Source organism: Mus caroli, unplaced genomic scaffold (genome assembly GCF_978045245.1).
Source record: "Mus caroli unplaced genomic scaffold, Mus_caroli_1 scaffold_12, whole genome shotgun sequence".
NCBI classification, from domain to species: domain Eukaryota; kingdom Metazoa; phylum Chordata; class Mammalia; order Rodentia; family Muridae; genus Mus; species Mus caroli.
The window spans coordinates 42,539,353-42,564,589 of NW_028227267.1; the positions used below are offsets into that span (position 1 = coordinate 42,539,353).

The 25,237-nt window shown below is 43.7% G+C and overlaps 1 long non-coding RNA gene across 1 annotated transcript; it reads left to right on the plus strand.

Annotated features, from left to right (window-relative positions):
- Positions 1 to 1,456: 1,456 nt before the first annotated feature.
- Positions 1,457 to 24,741, plus strand: LOC147001801 (uncharacterized). Its single transcript, XR_015044733.1, has 3 exons — positions 1,457 to 1,499; positions 22,574 to 22,699; positions 23,773 to 24,741. It is a non-coding gene; the product is annotated as an uncharacterized LOC147001801 (long non-coding RNA).
- Positions 24,742 to 25,237: the final 496 nt, after the last annotated feature.

Consider the following 25,237-nt stretch of genomic DNA (forward strand, 5'->3'; position numbering starts at 1 on the left):
ACATAATTCAGGTCCCCAAGGGATAGAGATGAGGGTGGATTGTGGCTACGCAAGAGGCAACGGTGGCTATTAAAAGATGTTTACTGCAGCCCTATTTATAAAACCATAATGTCGGAGTGGACCTAAAAGATCCAAACCCCAGGGAAATTTTAATAATGTAAAGAATTCAAGGCATGTGAGTCCGGTGAAACACTGTGCAGCCAGTGCAATCACTGAGGCAGGAAAGCTCACAAAATCTGCATGAATCCATTTCCCTGTCTTTTCAAAAGAATGTATATAGAGATATGTGGTCTGCATACAGAGAGGGGAACAGACAGACAGACAGAGTATATATAAATGTAATATTAAAAAATATTATAAAAATAAACAGCTGGGCAGTGGTGGCTCATGCCTTTAATCCCAGCACTTGGGAGGCAGAGTCAGGCAGATTTCTGAGTTGGTCTACAGAGTGAGTTCCAGGACATTCAGGGCTATACAGAGAAACCCTTTCTCAAAGAAAAATCAATAAAATAAACAGCAAAAACCAAAGAGCTATTAAGTCAGAAGAACGCTGAGGAGTTTTCAGAGCGGCAGCTAGAAGGACTGGCCACCGTCTCCTTAAGTCTAACAAAGAAAAGACAAGGAAGCATGTTGCAGGATACTTGATCACACTGTGAACCCAACACAGAAGCTGCTGAAGAGGGTGGCACACCCAGGACCTTACATGGCACGGCTGTGGGAACCTGCCTTCAGGCTGCTGTGGAGGATCTCACTGGAGTTGTGAGTTTTGGGCTGGAGAGATGGCTCAGTGGTTAAAAGCACTGATTGCTCTTCTAAAGGTCCTGAGTTCAAATCGGAGAAACCCAAGTTATGTGGTGAACCTTGAGACTGTAAACTGGAAAAGCCTTTTCTTGTGGTGGAGCTCAGCCCTAGCACTCAACTATAACCCAAGAGCTTTCTGTAAAGAGGATTAAATAAAGTCAGCCCTAGGTCAAAAGGCAGAGGAAGCAACCAATTGACAGGGAGTGAGCATAAGAAAACCCAGGAAAGAGAAAGGAGGACTTTTGAGTTGAAGGATACTTAATTTAAGACAGCATGGAGAAGGAGAGGAACTGTTTCCTTCTGGAACATTGATGGAGTAAGAAGGTCATTTGGGTGCTTTCTTTGCCCCTGTGAGCTAGCAAGCTTTTACCATAGCATCTGGCTCCTGAGTCTTTGTGAGGAGCCGCCCTCACAGTCGCCGTTACAAGATGGCGCTGATATCCGTTGCTCGTAGTAAAATGTGTGCAGGCGTCAGGGTATCTTTCCATTACCTGAGCCCTGCCTCTCTCGTGGCGTCATCTGGCTGAAGGTGGGCAGCCAATCCGGGTGGTGCACGTCTCCAACCGTACTTCGCAGCCTATAAAAGGGAAGGGTTTTCTGCTCTCTGAGTCTCCTCTCCTGAAGCTGATCATCTATCTCTCGAGATGTAGTAAAGCTTTACTGCAGAAGGATCCGAGTGGCCTGCGTGCGTTTTGCTGGTGAGATGGTAGCGTGGGTCAAGTCTTATTTGGTAAAATCAAATGACTGGGATCGGGCTGGAGAGATGGTTCAGTGGTTAAGAGCACTGACTGCTCTTCCAGAAGTGTCCTGAGTTCAAATCATAACCATTTATTGTGCACCTCTGTGTGGGAGCTAACATCCTTCTGATATTAGATAAAAGCATTGAAATGTTCAGACCCCCAGCTCCCAGTAAACCAAAGGCTAAGAATGTTATCACATAGCATCAGAGACCTAGTGCAGAGCTGTTCCTGACTGATGGGACCACCTGCTTGATGTATTCTAAAAGTGTCTTGGTTTATGGCCTTCTTGGTTTCCTAGTATAAAACTTCATGAAATGTTACCACATTAGAGATAGTATTAGGGCCAAACTAGACCTGTGTTCTCGGGACCACAGAACTTGTTAGGGTACATTGTGTGAAGGTATGTCTCTGTGTACTCGATTGTTAATTCTGTACTGGCAGAGAGCTAAATTCTGGCAGGATCTTGGTATTGTTATTTCTTTGTTGTTGTTGTTGTTGTTGTTTTTAAGAATCATATATTTATTTTATGTATGTGAGTACACTGTTGCTGTCTTCAGACACACCAAAAAGAGAGCATCAGATCCCATTACAGATGGTTGTGAACCACCATGTGGTTGCTGGGGATTGAACTCGGGACACTTCTGGAAGAGCCATCTCTCCAGCCCCAGTATTGTTATTTCTATGGGCCATCACCTGTCTCACATTTTATAAATATTTGTTCTTCCTTACCTGCCTAAGACAATCTAGAATTGTACCTGATTGGCCATAATAAAGATCTGAGGGCCAAGAGTTGGGCAGGAAGTGGAGGGTAGATCTTTGGGCAGCTACAGGGATGCTGGGAGAAGAAGCAGACACAGGAGATTTGCAAGTGACGTGGAGGGGAACCAGACGGAAGCAGAGTAGAGATGGTCACGTGTCTGGACGTGGTGCCAGGATTAGTCGGGTTGAGTTGAGAGTAGTCAGAAGAATGTCCAGAAAAGCCCTATGCTTTAAAATATTAAAAGCCTCTGTGCCATTATTAATATTGCTGGCAGGTCCTACAAAGTCCCATTATAGGCACTTTGGCTTCAGAGTAGACTATTTCTGACAGCCTTCGAGGGGAGAGCTAAGCTCTTTGTCAGCAACCTTCACTTATCTGGAGGGCATTCTCTGTGGGTGCAGATCTAAGTCTATGACCTGCCCTCCTCTCTGAAACATTGTGTTTTAGTGTTTCTTACAAGGTGGTTCTCTGGCAGCAAACATCCTCAACTTTTGTTGTCTGAGTGTCACCCTCCTCCCATCTTTTAAGACAGAATCTCACCATGTAGCTCTGGCAGTCCTGAAACTTACTAGGTAGACCAGGCTGGCCTTGAACTCAAAGAGATCTGCCTGCCCCTACCTCATAAGTGCAGGGATTAAGGCATGCACAATGACACTTGGCTTTACTTCCCTTTTTCGTGTCCTCTGAGCTTCCTAGCTCTGTGGTTTGTGGTTTTGATATTAATTTGGAGTCACTACTACTATTAATCCTTCTTCCCCTCCCCCTCCTTCTGATATTTCCATGATGAGTTTGTTTTGTCTTCTGTAGTTGTCTCACAGTTGTTATTCTTCTCCCCTTTTTGAGTCTTTTTTTTTTCTCTATATTCTTTCAGTTTTACAAGTTTCTGATGTGTGTCCACCATGCGCGGGCATGTGTGCATGTATGTGTTTGCAAGGGTATGTTTGTATGTGTGTATGTATGTATGTATGTATGCATGTATGTAATGATGGTGTGTAGGTGGAGACCAGAGGTCTTTTTTAGGTACCACTCTCCACATTATCTTTTGAGACAGGGTGTCTCCTTGAACCCAGAGTTCCCTGCTCTGGCTGGACCGGTGACCAGCTTTGGGCTCCACCCGTCTCTGCCTCCGAGCCCAAGGTCACAGATATACACCACTATGATGATGCTGGGAATTTAAATCCAAGACCCCATGCTTGCAGAGCAGACACATTTTACTCACTGAGCCATCTCCCCAGCCTCAATTTTACAAACTTTTACTGTCTCAGCCTCAACCTCAGAAACTCTTCCTCTGCGTTTCCCACTAGGGAAACCAGTCAGCCCGTAAGTGGTGGTTTTCACTTCTGTGACAACAGGGTTTTTTGGTTTTTTTTTTTCCCTCCCCCTCTTTCATGGTCCCCTTTTCATTCTCTTAGAGTTTCCATCTCGGTAAATACATTATTCATCTGTTCTTGCAAGATGTCTACATTTATCATTAAAGCCCTTAGCATATTAATCATAGTTTTAAAAATTCCTAGGTTCATAATTCCAACATTCTTGCCATTCTCTGACCCTGGTTCAGACTTATTCTGTCTTCAAACTGCGCTCCTTTGGGTGTGGCTTATAAGCCTTTGTAGACAGGTGGACGTGACCTGGCAAAGGACCATTAGTGATGTAATGCAGAGATGGGACAGGGACGGGAATGCTCAAAAGTCCAAGAGGTCTCCTGTTAACCTTAGACCGTGAAGTTTACCTGCTTTTCAATTTTCCCCCTTTTCATAGGGCAGGGGTACAGCTGGGTTGATCTCCCAGGAAAGCCATGCTCACAGGTCTCCCGAAGGAGGCTGTGCTCAGAAGAAATGCTCTGACATACTCCTTTCCCTGTGAATGCTGGCAGGGCTCCTGGAGGCGAGCTCCCAGAACTACAGAGTTGTCTCTATGACTGCTGTTCCCCAACATTAGTCTCAGAGGTAGCAGCCTAAACATCTAACAGCTCGTCCACCCCCCATTTGCTGCCCTGCGAGTGCTTCCTACAGTCAACTCTGGGAAGCTGATTCAGGCATGGGCGCGTTCTGGCTTTCCTGTGTGAAGATAGCTCTGCCTTACAGCCTCATTCTCTGATGGATCTAAGATGAGGTGTGGGGGTTTCATTTAGTTAAGTAGAACAGAGCAGTGACTTCTAAGTTCCTTACATGCCAGACAAAAACCCAGAAGCCATAATGTTGGCATTTCGACTAGGCTCCGCCCCACAGTTACCTGGCAACAACCAAATGTGCCTGATTCATTATAAAAGGGGCTGTTTGCCCCCTCTGCACTCTCTTCTCTTAGCCTCTTGCTCTTCTCCCCATTCCCTTACACACACACACACACACACACACACACACACGTCTCTCAGGGGGAAGGGATGCCTCAGCATGGGCCCCTATACCATACCAGCTTTTAAAATCGTGCTTGTTGCCAGGCTGTCTCAAAACAAACAAACAAACAAACAAATCCTTGCTTGTTCCCTCCTGACAAGATAGCTGCTGCCACCTTGAACATCACGTCCACGTTCATGGCAGGAAGAGGAGGGAAGCAACGCCTGCTTGTTTCTTTGTTAGGAAATCAGAAAGTCTTACTCAGGTCTGCTGACCTGGTCTGTGCTGGGCGTGTGTGCCTCGGGTACTCAGAACAGAGGAACAGGCCTGTGCATGAGTATGGGGTGGGAGGGAAGGGGAAGGTGGAACAAGTTGGCTTTGGCAATCCAACAGGACTTTGAGCTATTTGAAAAAATGTTATTCTTCTTCCTACACAGACAAGACTCAGGTTTCATCTAAGCCTCTGAGCTTAAGGCAACTCAATTGGTTCTTGAGTGGTCAACTCAAAACCTGTACCTTGAGATAATCACTGGGCCCAAAACTGAGAAAGACGTGTGTCTCTGTGTGTGTGTGTGTGTGTGTGTGTGTGTGCGCGCGCGTGTGTGTTGTGTGTAGTGGGAGTGGAAATGGTGAGTCCTCAGGACCTTTCCTCCTTTGATTTGGCACTAGGTCTCCTGTTGGAACTTTGCCAAGGAGGTAAGGTTCAATGACCCTCCAAGTCTCCTCAAGTCTCCACCCCCTCCCTATGTCACCAGGGATGGTGACACAGGCATGTATGTATTGTGGTGTCTGGTTCTTTATGTGGCTTCTGGGGAGCTGAACGCATGTCCTCTCACTTAGAAAGCAAACACTTTATTAACTAAGCCATTCCCTTCACCTTTTTTGCAGTGGGCTTTTTTTTTTTTTTTTTTAATGTATGTGAGTACACTGTAGCTGTACAGATGGTTGTGAGCCTTCATGTGGTTGCTGGGAATTGAATTTTTAGGACCTCTGCTCACTCTGGTCACTCCATCCAGTCCTCCCCACTCGTTTCGGTCCAGAAAACATTTGGTTTATATACAGTATATTTAGAAATAGTGCGAATATTCATAGAAAAGGGGAGTAGAGGGTAGACTAGGACTGAAGTTGGAGAGGGGGATTAGTGGGTTCAAAGACTACTTTTATGGTCGGTTGTAACTGTCTGTGACCTGACCTCTGTTTACCTTTTTTCCCATGGTCTCCCTTGAGCTTGTTATTTCTCTAAGGTCTCAAGGACAGGCACCTGGAGTTTTGCTGTTCATCAGCAGGGGTGTTGAGTGCCATTCTAATGCTAGGGGAGGGGAGGGAGGATGGGAGCCTCTGGTGGGGAATGCAAAGGCAAACTGTACAACACTGAAGTCGCTCTAGTATCAGTAATTTGGGGGTGTACTGGCTAGTTTTGTGTCAACTTGACACAGCTGGAGTTATCACAGAGAAAGGAGCTTCAGTTGAGGAAATGCCTCCATGAGATCCAACTGTAAGGTATTTTCTCAATTAGTGATCAAGGGGGAAAGGCCCCTTGTGGGTGGTGCCATCTCTGGGCTGGTAGTCTTAGTTCTATAAGAGAGCAGGCTGAGCAAGCCAGAAAAGAAAATCCCTCCCTGGCCTCTGCTCAGCTCCTGCTTCCTGACCTGCTTGAGTTCCAGTCCTGACTTCCTTTGGTGATGAACAGCAGTATGGAAGTGTAAGCCGAATAAACCCTTTCCTTCCCAACTTGCTTCTTGGTCATGATGTTTGTGCTGGAATAGAAACCCTGACTAAGACAGGGGGTTACAACACTCTGGCCCAAAGATTTATTATTATATATAGATACACTGTAGCTGTCTTCAGAGGCACCAGAAAAAGGCATCAGATCTCATTACAGGTGGTTGTGAGCCACTATGAGGTTGCTGGGGTTTGAACTCATGACCTCTGGAAGAGCAGTCAGTGCTCTTAACTGCTGAGCCATCTCACCAGCCGCCCCCCTTTTTTTAAACTTAGCTCCATTTACTTAAATTTTCTTTCCAAAGTTATTTTCTTTTTTTTTAAAGATTTATTTATTTTATGTATATTAGTAAACTGTAGCTGTCTTCAGACACACCAGAAGAAGGCATCAAATCTCATTACGGATGGTTGTGAGCCACCATGTGGTTGCTGGGATTTGAACTCATGACCTCTGGAAGAATAGTCAGTGCTCTTAACTGCTGAGCCATCTCTCCAACCCCTTTTTGAAGTTTTTAAAGACAATTAAATTTTTATTATTATTTTATGTGTAAGGGTGTTTTGTCTGCGTGTCATCTGTGCACCCTACCCACTTCTGGTACCCTCAGAGGACAAAAGAGGGCATCGGATACCCAGGACCTGGAGTTACAGACAGTTGTGAGCTGCCAGGTTAGTGCTGAGAATCAGTCAATGTTGTGTCCTCTGAAAGAGCAACCCCAAGAAAGACAATTTTTAGTGATATAATTAAAAATTCCCACAAGATAAATCAGGATTACTTTAAGTCCTCTTCTCCAATACTTCCCCTTACTTAGCCCTGATTCTCCTATATGAACTCCACGGCCACTGACTGGGTTTCTCTGGCAACCCTTCCAGGCCCCTAGAGTCCTCATTAAGTTCTCAAGAATCACTGTTTCTCCCTTACTGTAAGAGGTAAATAAACACTTTCTTTAATCACTAATTAGACTCTGTTGCAGGAAGTATTAAAAAAAAAACCTGCAAGTTCCACACTACCGCCAACTCTCTGCCCCAATGGTGGTCTGGTCAGCCATGCACAATGGCCGACCTGTTTTTATCTCGTGGAGACGATGACTCAAGAGTTCCAAAATCTCTTCACCCAGGTCGCTAAGTTCCCACTGGCAGGTCGCTACCACGCCAGCCCCATGCTTTAAAACCCCCATGGCTTTCGTGGTGCACATCTGGCAAACCCATGCTTTGTGGCTGTGCCTTTCTCTCTTGAACCCAGGCAAGCCGCTGCAGGAAGGAAAACACAGCACAAACTTAGTTCAGAAACAATAAACCAATCACTGGGCGCAACAACTAAAATCCTAACTTGTAAGCCTCATAAAATCTGGATCTGCCATTGAAACCGGGAGACACTCGCAGCCACATCTCGTCTTCAAGCTATCCGCGTCCAAAAAGACCTAACTCCCTCCTGCTTCCTCTCTTCCGCCGGTCCAACCCGGAAGTCCTGCCTACTCAGTCAGTTATTGACTCCTTTATTCATTAGGGGATTGGGTCACAAGAAGTCACCTGAGTATGTAACTCACTCCTTGTCTGAAGCCCCTCCTAGGAGAGCGGAATTAGCATCAACATACAAACAGCACCAGGCCCATCCACAAGACTCTTGTCTGCCTGATGGCGAAGTGAACTTCATCAAGATCAAGGCCTTTGTCTGACCTGCCCAACACTGACCTAGACTCTGAATGTTGGTTCAATGACTAGATAAGTGTATACCCTTTCCAAACACCACAACACTTGATGGTGTGTATTATACTATAATTATCACACCAGGGTACATCAGGAAACTGAAGCCACTCAGAATCTATAAAGCAGAGAGAACTTTATACAGTGAGTTGATGGAGGTGGAGAAGCTATGAGAACTGTGTGGTATCTTGGGCTTAGGAAACACTGGTGCTCTTGGGAGCCTCAGGCTGTAGGGACAGTAAGACCCTAAATTTGCACAGCCTCCAAGGCCACAAGGAGTGGAGGACAGGAGTCCAAATGTAGTGTGGCTCATTTGAGTTCTTGATTTGGGAAGTCCAAAGTCAAGGCTTTCAGTCTGGTAAGGTCAAACTCAAGTCAGGAGGGTTCCATTTCTTTCTGGAGGCTAAAAGAAGGAACCTGCTCATGCACACTGTTGGAAAAATTCAGCTCCCATTCAGGCTCCAGGTGAGGGCTCTGTCTTCTGCTTCTTGTCCATCAAGAATGTTTTGTCAAGAGATTGCCTGTAGGGTTTGCTTCACCAAGCCAGCCAGAGTTTCTCATTGCTTCTGATCTCTTGACCTTCAAGCCCATTACAGTTCTCTTAGAAGGCTCAAGCGATTAGAGTGGGCTCATCTGTATAGCCCAAGATCATCATCTCCTCAACTCAAGATCCTTGACATTATCTGAGTCTACGCTCTCACCTATGTGCCTCGCGAGTTACAGAGATGGTATTTACAAATGTTCTGTCTTAGAGGTGGATCTTAGTAACCACTTTCTACAATGCAGCCTGCTTCTCACTAACAACCCTTCACATTCACCCCTGGCAACTCAACTTTAAAACTGATGAAGCAACAAAAGAACTATTGAGGGGCCTGGAGAGAAGACTCAATGGTTAAGAGCACTTACTGTTCAAGCAGAGGACCCCAATTCTGTTCCCAGCATCGACATCAGATGCTTCACAGCCTTTTGTACCTCCAGTTCCAGGTTATTCATCATATCTGGTCTCTGTTTACATATAAAGTTAGGTGTACCTACCCACACAAAACACACACACATATACACACATACACACATATACACACATACATACACAAATTAATACACATACATACACTCATAGACATATACTCACACATATACACGTACACATACAATCCAGAAGTTTCTTTCTTTTTTTTTAAGATTTATTTATTTTATGTATATGAGTACACTGTAGCTGTCTTCAGACATACTAGAAGAGGGCATTGGATTCCATTACAGATGGTTGTGAGCCACCATGTGGTTGATGGAAATTGAACCCAGGTCCTCTGGAAGAGCAGTCAGTACTCTTAACCACTGAGCCATCTCTCCAGCCCTAGAAGTTTCTTTTCTCTCTAATGTAAGGCATTTGTGTTCCTGCTCTTCTGTAACACTATGTTGGGTCAACATTGGTTGTTCGGTTGATTGGATTAAATAATGCCTTGATGATTAGTAAAGATCACTTCTGGTGTGAGGCCATTTCCAGGGATGGTTGACTCATGAAGCCCTGCTAAAAGGATTCATCCCTTGATAGACTCTTCATATGAAGGCATTTTGGGAAAGTGGTGAAAGGTAGGAACCAGGGCTCATGGAAGTAGGTCACTAGGACTGTGTTCTTGGGGACTCCATAGGGTAGACCCTGGTTCCTTCTTTATGCCCTTTTCTCTACTTTATATACATTGGTGTTTTACCTGAATGTATGTTTGTGTGAGAGTGTCAGGTCCCCTGGAACTGGAGTAATAGACAGTTATCAGCTGCCATGTAGGTGCTGGGAATTGAACCTGTTTCCTCTGGAAGAGCAGCCAGTGCTCTTAACTGCTGAACCATCTCTCTAGCCCTTTTCTTTGTCTCTTGGCCACAATGATATGAATTGTTCTCCTGTGCCACAGCCTACCTGCTACAAATGTAACCATGAGCCCAAATAAACCTTTCCTCCCATTAAAGTGTCACAGTCATAAGAAAGTATTACAGTCATAAGAAAAGAACAAATTACAAATGTAACCATGAGCCCAAAATGACTCTTTCTTCCCATTAAAGTGTTTCTGTCAGGTATTTTGTTACAGTCATAAGAAAAGAACAAATATAGACATGCTCTGAGTTCCATTCTTGGGTTATATATGTTGTCAGCCACCAAAGAGTTAACTTCTCCAAAGGAAACAATTTCTGCCTGATGTCTGTGCAGAAAATCAGTGCTTTTCAGAACAGGACTTGTACCAACTTTAAAGTTTAAAAGGTCCATTACCATGCTATTAAGTATTAAGATTTTTAAATTTTTATTTTTAAATGCACACACAGGAAAAATGTGCCCTCTTTGATGTCCAGTTTCTTTTTTGCCTTTGACAGATGATGTGTATAAGCCATCACCATCATTGAGAATCAGGATGGTCTTCCATCAGTGATCAAGCCCAACTTCTGGCATCCACCAGGGTGTTTCCAAGCTCTATAGTTCTACCTTCTTTAAAATGCCATATAAAGCCAGGCACGGTGATGCTTGCCTTTAATCCCAGCACTCAGGAGGTAGTGAGAGGCCAAACCTACTCCATCTTGGGATTGGCCTCCATCTTAAAGAAAAATAAAAAAAGCCTGAGAACTTGGCCTGCCGCTGAACAGAAGCTATACCCACATACCAGGAAGGACCCCACGGCTTGTCCTTGTTCAAAGTTACTCCCTAGCTACTTCCTAGCAACAGTTGACCAAAGATTAGCCTGATTGTTTCAGATGTACTTTCAGACCATTCATGACTGCATATGGTCTTGCTTCAGAGCACCAACCTGTCGGCTTACAATAGACCTTCAGTTAGATGCTTGCCAGGCTGAACACCCTCTCACTTCTATTTTCTATAAAACCTTGTCTGGATAAAAGTTTGCTTCACCAAATCATTCTGTGGGTTAGCGGTGGGTAAGCCCAAACTCGAGTTTATAATAAAGAAACCCTAATGTGATTACAGTGGCAATGGTTCCTGGCACAACAGAAGAGGCAGGCAGATCTCTGAGTTTGAGACCAGCCTGGTCTACACAGTGAGTTCCAGGACAGCCAGGGCTATACTGAGAAACCCCGTCTCGAAAAAAGCCAAAGTAAATAAATAAGATAAAATAATAAAATGCCATGTAAATGAAACTGTATAATATGCCCCTTCCAATCTGGTTTCTTCCACTAAACAAGAAGCATCTAAAGTCTTGTGTATATTGATATTCATTCCTTCTGATCCCCAAGAAGTATTCTACTGTGTGGGATATTAATTTTTTATGGTTTCTGTAACAAATTACTACAATTTAGTGGCCTAAAGCAACAGAACAGTATTCTCTCACAGTTCTCAAGGCCACAAATTTAAAATCGTTATTAATAGACCCCAAACAAGGCCTCTGGAGGCTTTAGAGATGAACCTATTCCTGCTTCTTTCAACTTCTGGTGGCTGCTAGCATCCTTGGCTATGGTCACATCACTGCAGTGTCTGGGTCTGAAGTCAGTGCCTCCTCTTCCTCCTCTCTCCACTCCCTTTGTCTTTGTCTACAAAGACACCCATGAGCCTCTCCCATCTCAGGATCCCTAATCATGTTGGCAGTCTTTTTTATTTTTTCCCTTTTGTAAAAAGATAACACTCCGAGGTACCAGGTAATAACACATTGTTGTCTGGGGCCATTATTCAGCCCTAAACTGGACATGCTACATGATTTTCATCGATTCATTCATCCCTTGAAGGGCATTTGATGTTCTATTTTGGGATCCTTACATTCAAACAGCTATAAGGCTGGCAAGATGTCTGTGGTAGTTAGAATGAAAAATCACCTTCATAAGCTCATAGAGAGTGGCGCTATTGGGAGAGGTGGCCTAGTTGGAGTAGGTATGACATTGTTGGAAGAAGTGTGTCACTGGGGGTGGGCTTTGAGGTTTCAGATGCTTGAGCCAGGCCCAATGTCTCTCTCTTCCTGCCGCCTGTCAATCCATGTGTAAGAACTCTCAGCTACCTCTCCAGCACCGTGTCTGCCTGCATGCTACTGTGCTTCCTGCCAGGATGAACTTCCAGCCCTAATTCAATGTTTTCCTTTATAAGAATTGCTAGCCGGGCGGTGGTGGCGCACGCCTTTAATCCCAGCACTTGGGAGGCAGAGGCAGGTGGATTTCTGAGTTCGAGGCCAGCCTGGTCTACAAAGTGAGTTCCAGGACAGCCAGGGCTATACAGAGAAACCCTGTCTCGAAAAAACCAAAAAAAAAAAAAAAAAAAAGAATTGCTGTGGGCATGGTGTCTCTTCACAGCAGTCGAAACTCTAACTGATACAGGGGCGTGGCAGTAGGTAAAGATGCCTCCCATTAAGCCCAAAGACCTGCTTTTCGCTCCCAATAAGAGAACTGACCCCTGACAACTGTCCCTTGTCTACCACAAGTACGCTGAGGTACACACAAACAAACAAGTATAAGTTTAAAAAGGAAAAAAGAAAGAGAGAGAGAGAAAGAAACAAAGAAATGAAGAAACAAAGATACAAGAAAGACAGCAGTCAGACTTTCCTAAAGGGTGACTCTGTTCTCTATGCCCTGACTTCAGCCCTGTTTAAGTATTCATCCCCACCTTTACCGCCAACAGCTGTGTGGTTACTCCTCCAACATCAGTCCCTCGGTGGGTAGTCAGCAATGGCCTTCCTTTGTGATACTTCTTAGCTCCTGATGACCAGACAATCTGGGCCTTTTGTCCATGTCTTAAAATTTTATGTTTCATCCCTTCATCCTCTTTCTGGGTAGTGTCAGTTTACACCTTTAATCACAACATTTGGGGGGCAGAGGCAGACAGATCTCTGAGTTTGAGGCCAGCCTAGTCTACAGAAAGAGTTTTAGGATGGCCAGAGTTACATTGTGAGACCCTGTCTTTAAAAACCAAAAAAAAAAAAAAAAAAAAAAATAGGGACTGGAGAGATGGCTTAGCAGTTAAGAGCACTGACTGCTCTTCCAGAGGACCCAAGTTCAATTCCCAGCAAACACATGGTAGCTCACAACCATCTAAAACTGGATCCAATGCCCTATTCTAGTGCGTCTAAAGACAATGTGTACTCATATATATTAAATAAATAAATATATAAATATTTTTAAAAGGAAAGAAAGAAAAAACCAAAAAAAGATAAAAAGAAATAATGAACCACTTACAAGATGAAAATCTCAAAATTATTAGCGCAAAATTAAGATCATCATTGAATGACTTTCAGTATAGAGGAAATTCTACCTATCAAAATGAGCCAACTGAATATTCATTAAATAATCTTAATAGGCATGGTTAGTACAAAGTGATTGGTGAGATTGGTTTTCCTTTTTTTTCTTTTTCTTTTTTTTAATATTTGTTTATTGTGGAGCTGGTGAGATGGCTCAGTGGGTAAGAGCACCCGATTGCTCTTCCGAAGGTCCAGAGTTCAAATCCCAGCAACCACATGGTGGCTCACAACCATCTGTAAGGAGATCTGACTCCCTTTTCTGGTGTGTCTGAAGACAGCTGCAGTGTACTTACATATAATAAATAAATAAATAAATAAATAAATAAATAAATAAATAAAATTTTGTTTATTGCTTTATTTATTTATTTTCCATATGTGAGTACACTGTTGCTGTCTTCAGACACACCAGAAGAGGGCATCAGATCCCATTACAGATGGTTGTGAGTCCCCATGTAGTTGCTGGAAGTTGAACTCAGGACCACTGGAAAAGCAGTCAGTGCTCTTAACAGCTGAGCCATCTCTCCAGCCCTGAAATTGGTTTTTGTTATGTATGTCTCCATGGTTTCTTTTCCAGAAGCTATGTGTAGAGTGACTTTTTTTTTTTTTTTCATTCCTCATGCACACAGGTAAGCACTAGAGAAACCATGGAATGTTAAACACAGGGAATTGTCTCTTAAAAAGAAGAGATGTATGCCTGTTTTCCACCTGGTAGGACTGGGTATGGATGTTGTTAGTAGCCTGGTGATTTCTGTAGGCCTCCCCAATTCTTTTTTTTTTTTTTTTTTTTTTTTTTTTTTTTTTTTTTTTTGGTTTTTCGAGACAGGGTTTCTCTTTATAGCTCTGGCTGTCCTGGAGCTCACTTTGTAGACCAGGCTGGCCTCGAACTCAGAAATCCGCCTGCCTCTGCCTCCCGAGTGCTGGGATTAAAGGCGTGCGCCACCACGCCCGGCTTCCCCAATTCTTACAAATTGGACTAGAGGTGGTTAATAGCCTGGAGACCTTTGTGCTGTGTGTATGACTGAGACTAACTCCCCAGGTCCTCCCTCAGGCCCTAAAGACAAAACATGCAGTACATGGGTGTATTGCCTAAGAAGGCCAGAAGAGGCATCAGAGAGAGCCCCTGGTGCTTCAGTGACATGGCGGTTGTTAGGTGCCAGGTTCAGGTGTTGGGAACTGGGCTACGGTCCTCTGCAAGTGCCGCAAATGCTCTTAATGACTGAGCCATCTCTCCAGACCCAGAATTAGTATGTTGCTTACATTACCTTGTATAACCTTGTCAACGGTTCTTCTGTTAAAAACATCTTAATTGTTGCACAAAGTATTCATTTGTATTTATCCCTAAAGTGAGACTTACATATCCAGTGACTACGTTTATGTTTCTATTCCACACTTTGAACCTCTGGCTTGGATATGCATATTGGACATCTCTCCCTGGAAGAACCTCAAGCCAAACATGTCTGAAACTGATCTCTGTGCACCACACCCCAGTCAAACCTGTTATTTTTCTTACATTCCTTTTCACTGGGATTGGCCCCACCACCCCCTCAGTAATGAAGAAGCTGGGAGTCATCTGGGTTCCACTCTCTCCACTCCTTCCCATGACTCAGCAATCACATGCTTTCTTTATCTTATGGTTCCTCCATCCATCCTGCCTTAGTCCACGCCTGTCTCTTCTTCCTGACTTACCAGTGACCCCCAAATCCCTCTCTCTGGGCTACAACACAATCAGCGACATCTTTGCTCATGCTTCCAAATGTTCTTTCTTTTTTTAAAAAATGTTTTATTAGTTCTTTGTGGATTTCACAGCAGGTACTCCAATCCCACTCATCTTCCCATCCCTTCGAATCCTTCCTCTCCCACAAAAGAAAATTAAAAATTAAAAAACAAAGAACATAACAAAAAAACCCATCTCATCATGTGCCAATGTGCCACACAGTATACCCTTTTGTCCATACATCTTTACTTGCAAATGTTTATCGGTCTGGTTTGATGCCTCTGGCTTCTGCTACACTATCAATACTTGATCTTCACTGGGACTCCTCTCAGATGTCCTCTTGTTGCCCTGTGTCATGGAGATCCTGCAGCTTTGGACCTGTAGGACCAGCCCCTTCAAGCACTCCAGCAGTTTATAGATGGGTAGATGTTGGGGTGAACCAACTCAAAGCCCTGGATCTATCTAGGCCTGGGTGGTAACTGAGTTGGTCAGCCCACCAGCTCTCCCACACCCATACCACCAGGGCAAGTTCTCCAGCTAGGTCCAGGCTGGATCACCCAATGCTACAACTGACAAGGGGGAAGACCAGCTGGAAGACCTTTTGCTCTCATCCCCTCTGGTTGGCTCATCCTCATCTTTGCCACCAGGGCCAGCTCTTCTGTGAGGAGTGGAGCTAGCTCTGCACAGCCCTTGGACATCATAATCCTAGGTAGCAGCCCAGACCAGGGACATCCTCTTGGCCTTTGATGGTAATATGAGCCAAGGGCATTGACACAGACCCCTGCTGCTCCTGGCCACAGACTCTGCCTTGGCTCTGAGCAGCAGCAGCACAGGCCTGGACTTCACCACAGCCTCAGGTGGCAGGGGAGGCTATTAACATCAGGCTGTTCCTCTCCACTTTGTGTTTCCAGTTCTGCCTCTCTTTATAATGCTCAAATGTCTCCTCTTCTCTTTCCCTAACTCTCTACCACATACTTGCACATCATAGTGCCTCTCACTGTGGGTGGGCCTCTGGGTGTCTTCTGGGCATTACCAAAGTTTAATTTTGTAAGACTATTGTTGGAATACATTAAAAATAATATACAGTTGAATATAGAGAATAATGAAGACTTTGTTTTCATTGAGTAAACTCTTAACATTGTCATATGTGTGATTTTACTTAAGAAACTGTGTGTGTGTGTAACAGTATATACATCTATTCATCTATATTCCCACAATATCACACACACACACTGCCTGGACTAGCCCCATCCTTGTCCTCAGTCTTTCCTCCAGGGTACTTTCATGAAATGACTATTATCCATTTTGTGTTATAGACATTTGTAAATGAAAGAAAAAAGAAAGAAAAAGGATAGGCCATGACTTCTTGTAGGTATGGTGGAGGAGAGATTTTATTATAGATAAAAGGGAAACAATAGCTAAAGACAGGGACATCTGGGAGAGTTCAGAGTGGCCATGACCCTAAGGCATGTAAGGAGAGAGGGGAGAGAAGGGAGAGGTAAGAAAGAGGCACAGCAGGTACAGCAGCCAAGGGGGCAAAGGTTAAAAAAGAAAAAAGAAAATAAAGGCGGGTAATTAAAATGATTGGATTATATAGGGAAGGGCACCCCATCTCCTGGGCTACAGAATTCGGGGATAGAGAGCAGAATATGCCAGCCATAACCTGTAACAGGTAGGGACTGAGGGACTCTGGGAGAACCTGGTGGCCAGGTCCACTTTGACATGTTAAACAGATCCCTCAGCCTTTTGTCCAAGGGTTTGAGACTTTACAGGAAGTCCAGAAACAAGAGAAAGCATTGCTACCTAGGCTTTTAACTTTGCTAAGATGGTACCATGCTGCGTATAACCTTTGCAACCTGCTTCCTTCACTTCATGTTATCATTTTTCCTGTTGACACACGTTGCTCTAGTTCATTTCATCTCCCATATGGTATTTTATTACAGGACTGTGCAACGATGTATTGATTTACTCTGTGCTGAAGGACCTTTAAGAATCTTGCTAACACAAACTGTACAGCGTTGCTCTTGGAGCAGATGTTTGAGCGTTCTCTAGACTGTATTCTAAGGAGGGTCATTACTTTCCAGCTCTCTTGAGCCAGGGAGATAAGTGGTTTCCAGACTCCTCTTCTTGAATCTATGCAGCTGCTGCTGAAGGTTTTTTTTTTTTTTTTTTTTATGAAATGCAAATCCAGCCGTGTCACACTCCTGCTTCGGAGCCTTCAGAGATGCAATCCTACCATCCCTCAGTGGCACAGAGGCCCCCATGCTCCTCTCCCTCAACCTGACCCAGAGTCCCATCCTTCAGGTTCCTCAACAGCCCCACAGATGCAGGATGCTGCCTCCAGCCTCTGGCACATAGTTTTCTCTTTCCAGGAACTCCCTAACCTCACTCTGTGCCTCCACATCCACTACACAGAGTCAGCTCATTGCTTCTCCAGGGTCCTCTGATGACTTTGACTCAGCTGAAGGAGGACATTGGTTTGAACCTATCCATACCACTTACTAACTTAGACTAATCTGGAAACTTCTCTGAGACCAGCTTCCTCAATTGTAGTAACAGTGCCAACCTCATATGCTATCAGGACAATAAATCTAATTTTTTAATATGGGTTTTGATGATTGAATTTGATCCTTGACTTCTGTGCACTTCCCCCAGCCTTGAGCAGGCTAAACAGATCTAGAGTGCTTGCCACAATGGGTTTAACGATCCAGGTGGAGTCGTAGTCTTGCTGCACCTGCAATTAACAGGAATTTAGGAGAATGGACTGGAAAGCTTTGCCTCAAGGAATAGCTTATAGCTCTACATTATGTAAAAAAGTAAATAAATAAAATTTGTCGCTGTTTCAATACAAGAAGTTAGGACTTGGAATCTTTCAGTGTATAGTATTCATTATATGGTTGGCATTTTATTAGCTGATTCTTCTGATGGCGTTTTACTACAAGCCTTTGCTCTTACATGAGTTTTAAAATTTTGGAATATTGTTGCTCCAGAAAAGACTCAAAGTCAATATCTTTTTCATTATTTGGGGGCCTCATTATATCCTAAAGAAACTGTGGCACAGAAAATTCAAGTAAGAAAAGATAATTTACTTACTTCAAATTATTTTCAAAAGCTTCTAGAAGATGTTAATTGGCTAAGGCCTCACCTTAAGTTTACCACAGGAGAACTTGAACCTCTGTTTGATATTCTCAAGGGGGATGCAGATCCTAATTCCCTGATGAGGGACAAATAGCTTTGCAGAACATAGAGGAAGCTATTAGTCAACAACAGATAGATATAGACATCATATAGACTATGAAGAATTGTAGGTTGTTTGCACCCAGCCCTTTGGCAAAAGGGGCAGTTGATGTGGATTCAACTTTCTTTGTCTCCAATGAAAGTTTTTTTGTTTTTGTGTTTGTTTGTTTGTTTGTTTGTTTTTCGAGACAGAGTTTCTCTGTGTAGCCCTGGCTGTCCTGGAACTCACTTTGTAGACCAGGCTGGCCTCAAACTCAGAAATCTGCCTGCCTCTGCCTCCCGAGTGAGTGCTGGGATCAAAGGCGTGCACCACCACACCCAGCTACAATGAAAGTTTTAATAGCCTATTATGAAGCTGCTGCTGTCTTAATACAGAATTGTAGGACAGAGTCATGAGAAAGTATTTTGGGAGAGAACTTGATGAAATATTTATTCCTTATTCCAAATAACAATTAAATTGGTTATTGCAGAATATTGATATTTGGCCTATTGCATGTGCAGATTTTTCAGGCAAAATTGATAATCATTATCTGTCTTAGTCAGGATTTCTATTCCTGCACAAACATCATGACTAAGAAGCAAGTTAGGGAGGAAAGGGTTTATTCAGCTTACATTTCCACATTGCTGTTTATCACCAAAGGAAGTCAGGACTGGAACTCAAGCAGGTCAGGAAGCAGGAACTGATGCAGAAGCCATGGAGGGATGTTACTTACTGGCTTGCTTCCCCTGGATTGCTCAGCTTGCTTTCTTTTTTTTTTTTTTTTGGTTTTTCGAGACAGGGTTTCTCTGTGTAGCCCTGGCTGTCCTGGCACTCACTTTGTAGACCAGGCTGGCCTCGAACTCAGAAATCCGCCTGCCTCTGCCTCCCGAGTGCTGGGATTAAAGGCATGCGCCACCACGCCCGGCTTTCCAATTTTTTTTCAAAGAATTTTTTTTTTTTTTTTTTTTTTTTTTTTTTTTTTTGGTTTTTCGAGACAGGGTTTCTCTGTATAGCCCTGGCTGATCCTGGAACTCACTCTGTAGACCAGGCTGGCCTCGAACTCAGAAATCCACCTGCCTCTGCCTCCCGAGTGCTGGGATTAAAGGCGTGCGCCACCACGCCCGGCTCAGCTTGCTTTCTTATAGAACCCAAGACTACCAGCCCAGAGATGGTCCCACCCACAAGGGGCCCTCCCCTCTTGATCACTAATTGAGAAAATGCCTTACAACTGAATCTCATGAAGGCATTTCCTCACCTGAAGCTCCTTTCCCTGTGATAACTCCAACTTGTGTCAAGTTGACACAAAAAAACCAGCCAGTACATTAACCAAAAGACAAGTTGTTATAATTTGCTTCTACGAATGCTTTTGTATTTTCCTATAAGTTTGTGTATATAACCAATAGAGAATGTGCTCACTATATTTACAGATAACTCATCTAATGGGAAAGCAACATATGTAATTGGATCATATGTTTATTCACTCGAGTTTCCCCCTTGCTTTGCAAATAATTGAATTATGTATTGTAGCCACTGTTTTTGAAATGCTGAAAAATCAAGCTTTAAATTTGTGTACTGATAGCCAATATATAGCTTATGGTTTGCAATTATGTGAAACTGTTCCTTTTTTAGATACTGCTAATTCTCAAATTTTACAGTTACAAATACAGCTTAATTTAAATAACATATACTGTTCTTTACTTTATAGGACATTTAAGAGCTCACACTGGATTGCCTGAACCCTTGGGCAATGCCACAGCAGATTTGTATACCAGGCAGATTATAGGCCTTACAGGAACAATTAGCTGAATAATCTCATTCTTTACATCATCAAAATAGTAATAGTTTGAGACAACAATTTGGTATTTCTAGAAAATATGCTCGTCAAATTGTAAGGACTTTTCTCAGTGTCCTCAATTTCTTTATGTACCACACAATGATGCTAATTCTCAAGGACTTATACCTAATCAATTATTGCAAATTGATGTTACTCGTATTTCCTTATTATCCTAAAGGACAAGGTATTGTGAAAGAGGCCCATGGAGCTTTAAAGCAATATCTTCATAAAAACAAAAAAGGAGTAATTATATCCCCGTACACCAAATTATTTAAATGTTGTTTTTTATTTTTAAATTTTAAATTTTGGATGCCAAGGAACTCTCTCAGTGTGGGAGGAGCAACTACTGGTGCTTCTGCCCTGGTTTTGCAAGGAAAAAATTATAAGCTCCTTAGAATGGCAAGAGATACAGATATAGAAAGGATAGGAACCTCTATTTCCCATTTGCAAGAATCTCTAACCTCCTTGTCTGAGGTAGTCCTTCAAAACAGGAGAGGACTTGATCTTTTATTCCTGCAATGCTATGTGCAGCCCTCCATGAAGAATGTTGCTTTTACATCGATCATTCAGGAGCAGTAAAGGATCCTATGGCTAAATCTTGAGAAGGACTGGCCAAGAGGTAAAGAGAAAAAGGACAGAATCAGGGATGGCTTGAATCCTGGTTCTCTACTTCTCCATGGCTTACAGCTTTAATTTCTACACTGCTTGGACCATTAATTATAATCTTGTTGCTTTTAACTTTTGGACACGTATCTTAAACAGATTGGTTGCATTCACACAGGATCAGCAAGCTCAGCTATTCACCATGGCAGTTATTCATTGCTATGAAGAAATGCATTAAGTGCATATTCATATCTCCTTTGTGGCTTTGGTCTGAATGGGAAAGAGTGTGCTATAGAAGACTGGTAGTTAGAGATGGATAACAGTGTTCTTAAGCTCCTATCGACCTAAGACAGAACCACACATCAGTGCTGTTTGTTCTTCCTGACAGTAAGAAGGAGCAATATAGACTCTGACCTAAGACAGGCACGGTCACCTGGCCAATCTATACCTGAGACAGGAGTATGGAAGACAAGTAAATCTTGTGGCCCCGTCCAGGTACTGATACCGCTCATCTTTAAAAAACAAAAAATGGGAAATTGTGCCCTTCCCCAGCCTTGAGCAGGCTAAACAGACCTATAGTGCTTGCCATAATGGGTTTAAGACCCAGGCAGAGTCATCACCTTGCTGCACCTGCAATTTCCTACAGGAGCTTAGAAGAATAAACAACCCACTGGGCTTGCTTTGCAACTTAATCCAGCTGAAAAGGATAGGTTTTGTGGTTTTCCCTTAATAAGCTGGAGCTGCAGAATTAAACTTTGAGCCTTGATCATAACCTTAGTCTTGGCTTCATCCTTATCTTGCACCCTGTCCTTTTTTATTTCCAGCCCCCCTTTCGGATAAACCCATTTTTCCATGACTGCTGGATGGCTACAGACTTCCACTTTTATTATACTGCCCTGTATTTTACATACATAAAATCATTATTTCTATAGAATAGTTCTCTATGTTTGATATATAAAACATAAAACTACATAAATGCAGTTTATATAGAGGGAAAGAACATTTAATTTTATGTGGTGTTTTGCAATGCTTACTATTATTCATTTATTTATATTCATTATTCATAATGTTTCTCTATTAAAGGATTTGTTGCAGGTCTGGAGAGATAGTTCAGTGGGTGAATGCACTTGCTGCTTTTCTTAGTTAGGGTTTTACTGTTGGGAGCTATTAAGATAACTCTATTGTCTTGATCTCCGAATTGGGCCTCTTCCCCCCGCCCCCCCCCCCCCGAGAAGAAAAGGGGGTCAAAAGCGGGCCATCGACACACCGTTCTGAGAACAACCATAGAATGTTCCAGCCCTAAGTCAGCGCCAGATGTCCTGACCACAAGGTGTACCCTGATACCACCAAGTTCCTGCTTCCCCGTGTAGTTGCCAAAAGAAAAATTTCTGCTGGCCCATTCCTCCTGCTGAGAAGTGCTTCCTCCTTTGCTTGTGCATTTCCACTGCCCCATTCCTCCTGCTAAGAAGTACTTCCCCTTTTGCTTGTGCATTTAAGCCTTGAGCCTTGCTGAATACAGAGAGACCTTGATGCTACTCAGACTGCTTCCGTGTCGTTCTTGCACTTGGTTTCCGTCTCTCCCTTCCCCCATTTGGTTCTTAGGAGAAGGTCCCCTCGAGACCCTCGAATAACTGGACCTGCTGGACGGGTCATTTTACAGATGTGAATAGACACCATGGCCAAGGCAACTCTTTTTTTTTTTTTTTTAAGATTTATTTCTTTATTATATGTAAGTACACTGTAGCTGTCTTCAGACAGCCCAGAAGAGGGCATCAGATCTCATTACGGATGGTTGTGAGCCACCATGTGGTTTCTGGGAATTGAACTCAGGACCTCCAGAAGAGCAGCCAGTGCTCTTTAACTGTTGAACCATCTCTCCAGGCACCACCAACACATCTCTTGTAAGGACAATATTTAATTGGGGCTGCCTTACAGGTTCAGAGATTCAGTCCAGTATCATCAAGGTGGGAGCATGGCAGGAGGAGCTGAGAGTTCTACATGTTCATCTGAAGGCTGCTAGCAGAATACTGGCTTCCAGGCAGCTAGGACAAGGATCCTCAGGTACTGCATGCACGTGGTGCCCATATACACATGCAGGCACACACACTCATTAAAAAAAAAAAAGAGTATTTTGAAAGGATTTTATTAGAATGACTTCTTTTTGTTGTCACTATTTCTGCTATGGCTCTCTCTCTCTCTTCTGGCAGAAAGTGTTCCAAGTCTTGGACCACATCTGCTTAACTAGTTCATCAGCAGTGCAGGGCCAGGAATAGAAAAGGCACATTTTAATAATAAATGCTGAGTGAATAAATGGGTACTCCTTGGGACATTCTAATATGAGGGGTGGGTGGAGGGAAGGGATAAGGGGGAGAGGAGAGAGAGAGGGGAAGGAAGGGAGGTGGCAGAGGAGCAAGGCATGAGGGCAAAAAGAAAAGAATGAAGAAGGTTGGGGTGCAGCTTCATGGTAGACACTCCCCTAGCATGTTTAAGACCCTGAGTTGGATCTCTAGTACCTATATATATATATATATATATATATATATATATATATATATATATAAATTCATATTTTGTCATAGAGAGCATTATACTGCCACAGAAAAAGGCAACGGCTGGTGAAATTATTTTTGTTTTGTTTTGTTTTGTTTTGTTTTGTTTTTTACTGTCAAAACTTTGTTACAATAGTTTGCTTTCTTGGAGTTGGTGGTGATTTTGCAAGCCTGTGTAGAAGTGGTGATAAAGATTTCTCCCCACCTCCCCCCTTAGTTGTTACTTGGGGAAAGGGTTTGCTTAACAAAACAAATGCCCATGCTTCATTTGGCTTTGCTGTGGACTCACACTCTTAAGGAGGCATGACTAAGTACCTGGAGTCTCAGTGAAGTCAAAGGTGCTGTTTCCAAGATGGGAAGGATGAAGATCCATCTGCTGGTGAATAGACAGTGCAGACGAATGCGTCTGACCTAGAAGGCCCAGTGCCTGGAGGGTGGTGCAGGGGAGTCCAAGCTGGTCTCTTTCAGCCTCCTTCCCTATCTTACTATTCCTTGGAGACCTGGGTCCAAACCTCAAGCCTGGGCCTTGCAGGAACCTCATATACTATGAGCTGCCAGCCAGACTGGATTCTCTCCTTGTCCTAGGCCTGGTGACTTTGTCCAGTCTTCCTGTCATGCAGCAGGCCTCTCCAAAGCCCTGGCAGAGTGGCAGTCCAGAAACAGCTCCTGTTAATTGCTCTACTTGAGCTCTCTGAATCCTGATCAACCCACCAAACAGCCTGTCATAGCAAGACAGCCCTCCTGCAGCCCAGTGCCTGAAGCCCGACTTCTGAGATAGGGGCATCCTCACGCAGCTTGGTCTATACCTCAGTGATCGGCATGGATGAACCAGGATCCTGGGGCTGGTGGTGCAAGCTGATGCAGTACTTGGAGCACATTTTGGGCACTATTCTTTTGTCAAGTCTACACTTCCTTCCTTCAACGTTTCTTTAAGTGTTTGAAGGAGATCAGGATGGAGTAATATAGGGGTGGAGGAGACAGAATCAAATGGGTGAGAGAAACCCCTCAGTGTGTAACTGCATTCCTGGCCAATGAGAGGACAGATAAGAACCTCCAGTGCTTAATGGCCATGACTAATAATCCTGAAAGACCCTGACAGAATGTAAAAGGTCACAGAAGCCCTGAAATTGGCAAGATAGACGTCAGTGTTAGCAGAACTAGCTTCACTGATTTAGAAAAATAGAGGTGCACAATGCTCTGGCCACTCCTTGAACCCGTGTGTCTGCCAATGTTTTGACCGTTCCTTGAACCCATGTGTGTGTCCACTGATGAAGCCCATTGCCAGATGTCTGTGACATTGGTTGTTGAGAAAGAGTCAGAAAATCTCCCCAGCAACCACAGCCCAGCCAATCCTGAGTTGCTACACCTGCACCAGACTCTTTCCTTGTACCCCTCCCATACCCATTTCTTGAGAATAGACATTGTTTAGATCTGGAAATCCCCTACTCCCCCCTTCTCCTTTCTCCCCTGAGGGCCTATAAAAACTGGGACCTCTTTCCTCTCGAGGTTGACTCCTCTACCCCTGCGTGGGATATGAGTCATCCCCAGAGCTCTGGTTTTCCCCGAATAAAGCCTCATGTGGTTTGCAACAAGCTTGGTCTATCGTGAGTTCTTGGGTGTCCGCTATTGTCCTGAGGCGTGAGCTAGGGGCTCCTCTCAGAGTCTTTCAATCCAAGTTCGGTATCTGAAACCCACACGGTAGAAAGAGAAAACAGATTCTTGCAATTTTTCTCTCTAACCTGCCTGTATAAGCCATGGCACCTCACACCCTCCACCAACACAATAAAATGCTGGGGATGGCCGCGGTGATGCTTATATTTTGATGCTAATTTGCTAATTCATCTTCCCCCAGAGGAGCTGCCTGGAGTGAATTACATACTCAGTACTTCATGTGACCCTTCTAATGAATAAAGAAACCAGTCACTGGGCGAGTAGGTGGGACTTCCAGGTCAGAGGAAGGAAGAGAAGAGGCAGGAGAGAGACAGCAGGAAGAGAAGATGGAGCTACTAGTGATCCCCAGTTTAGATGGTGAATCCACCAGGATTTGCCA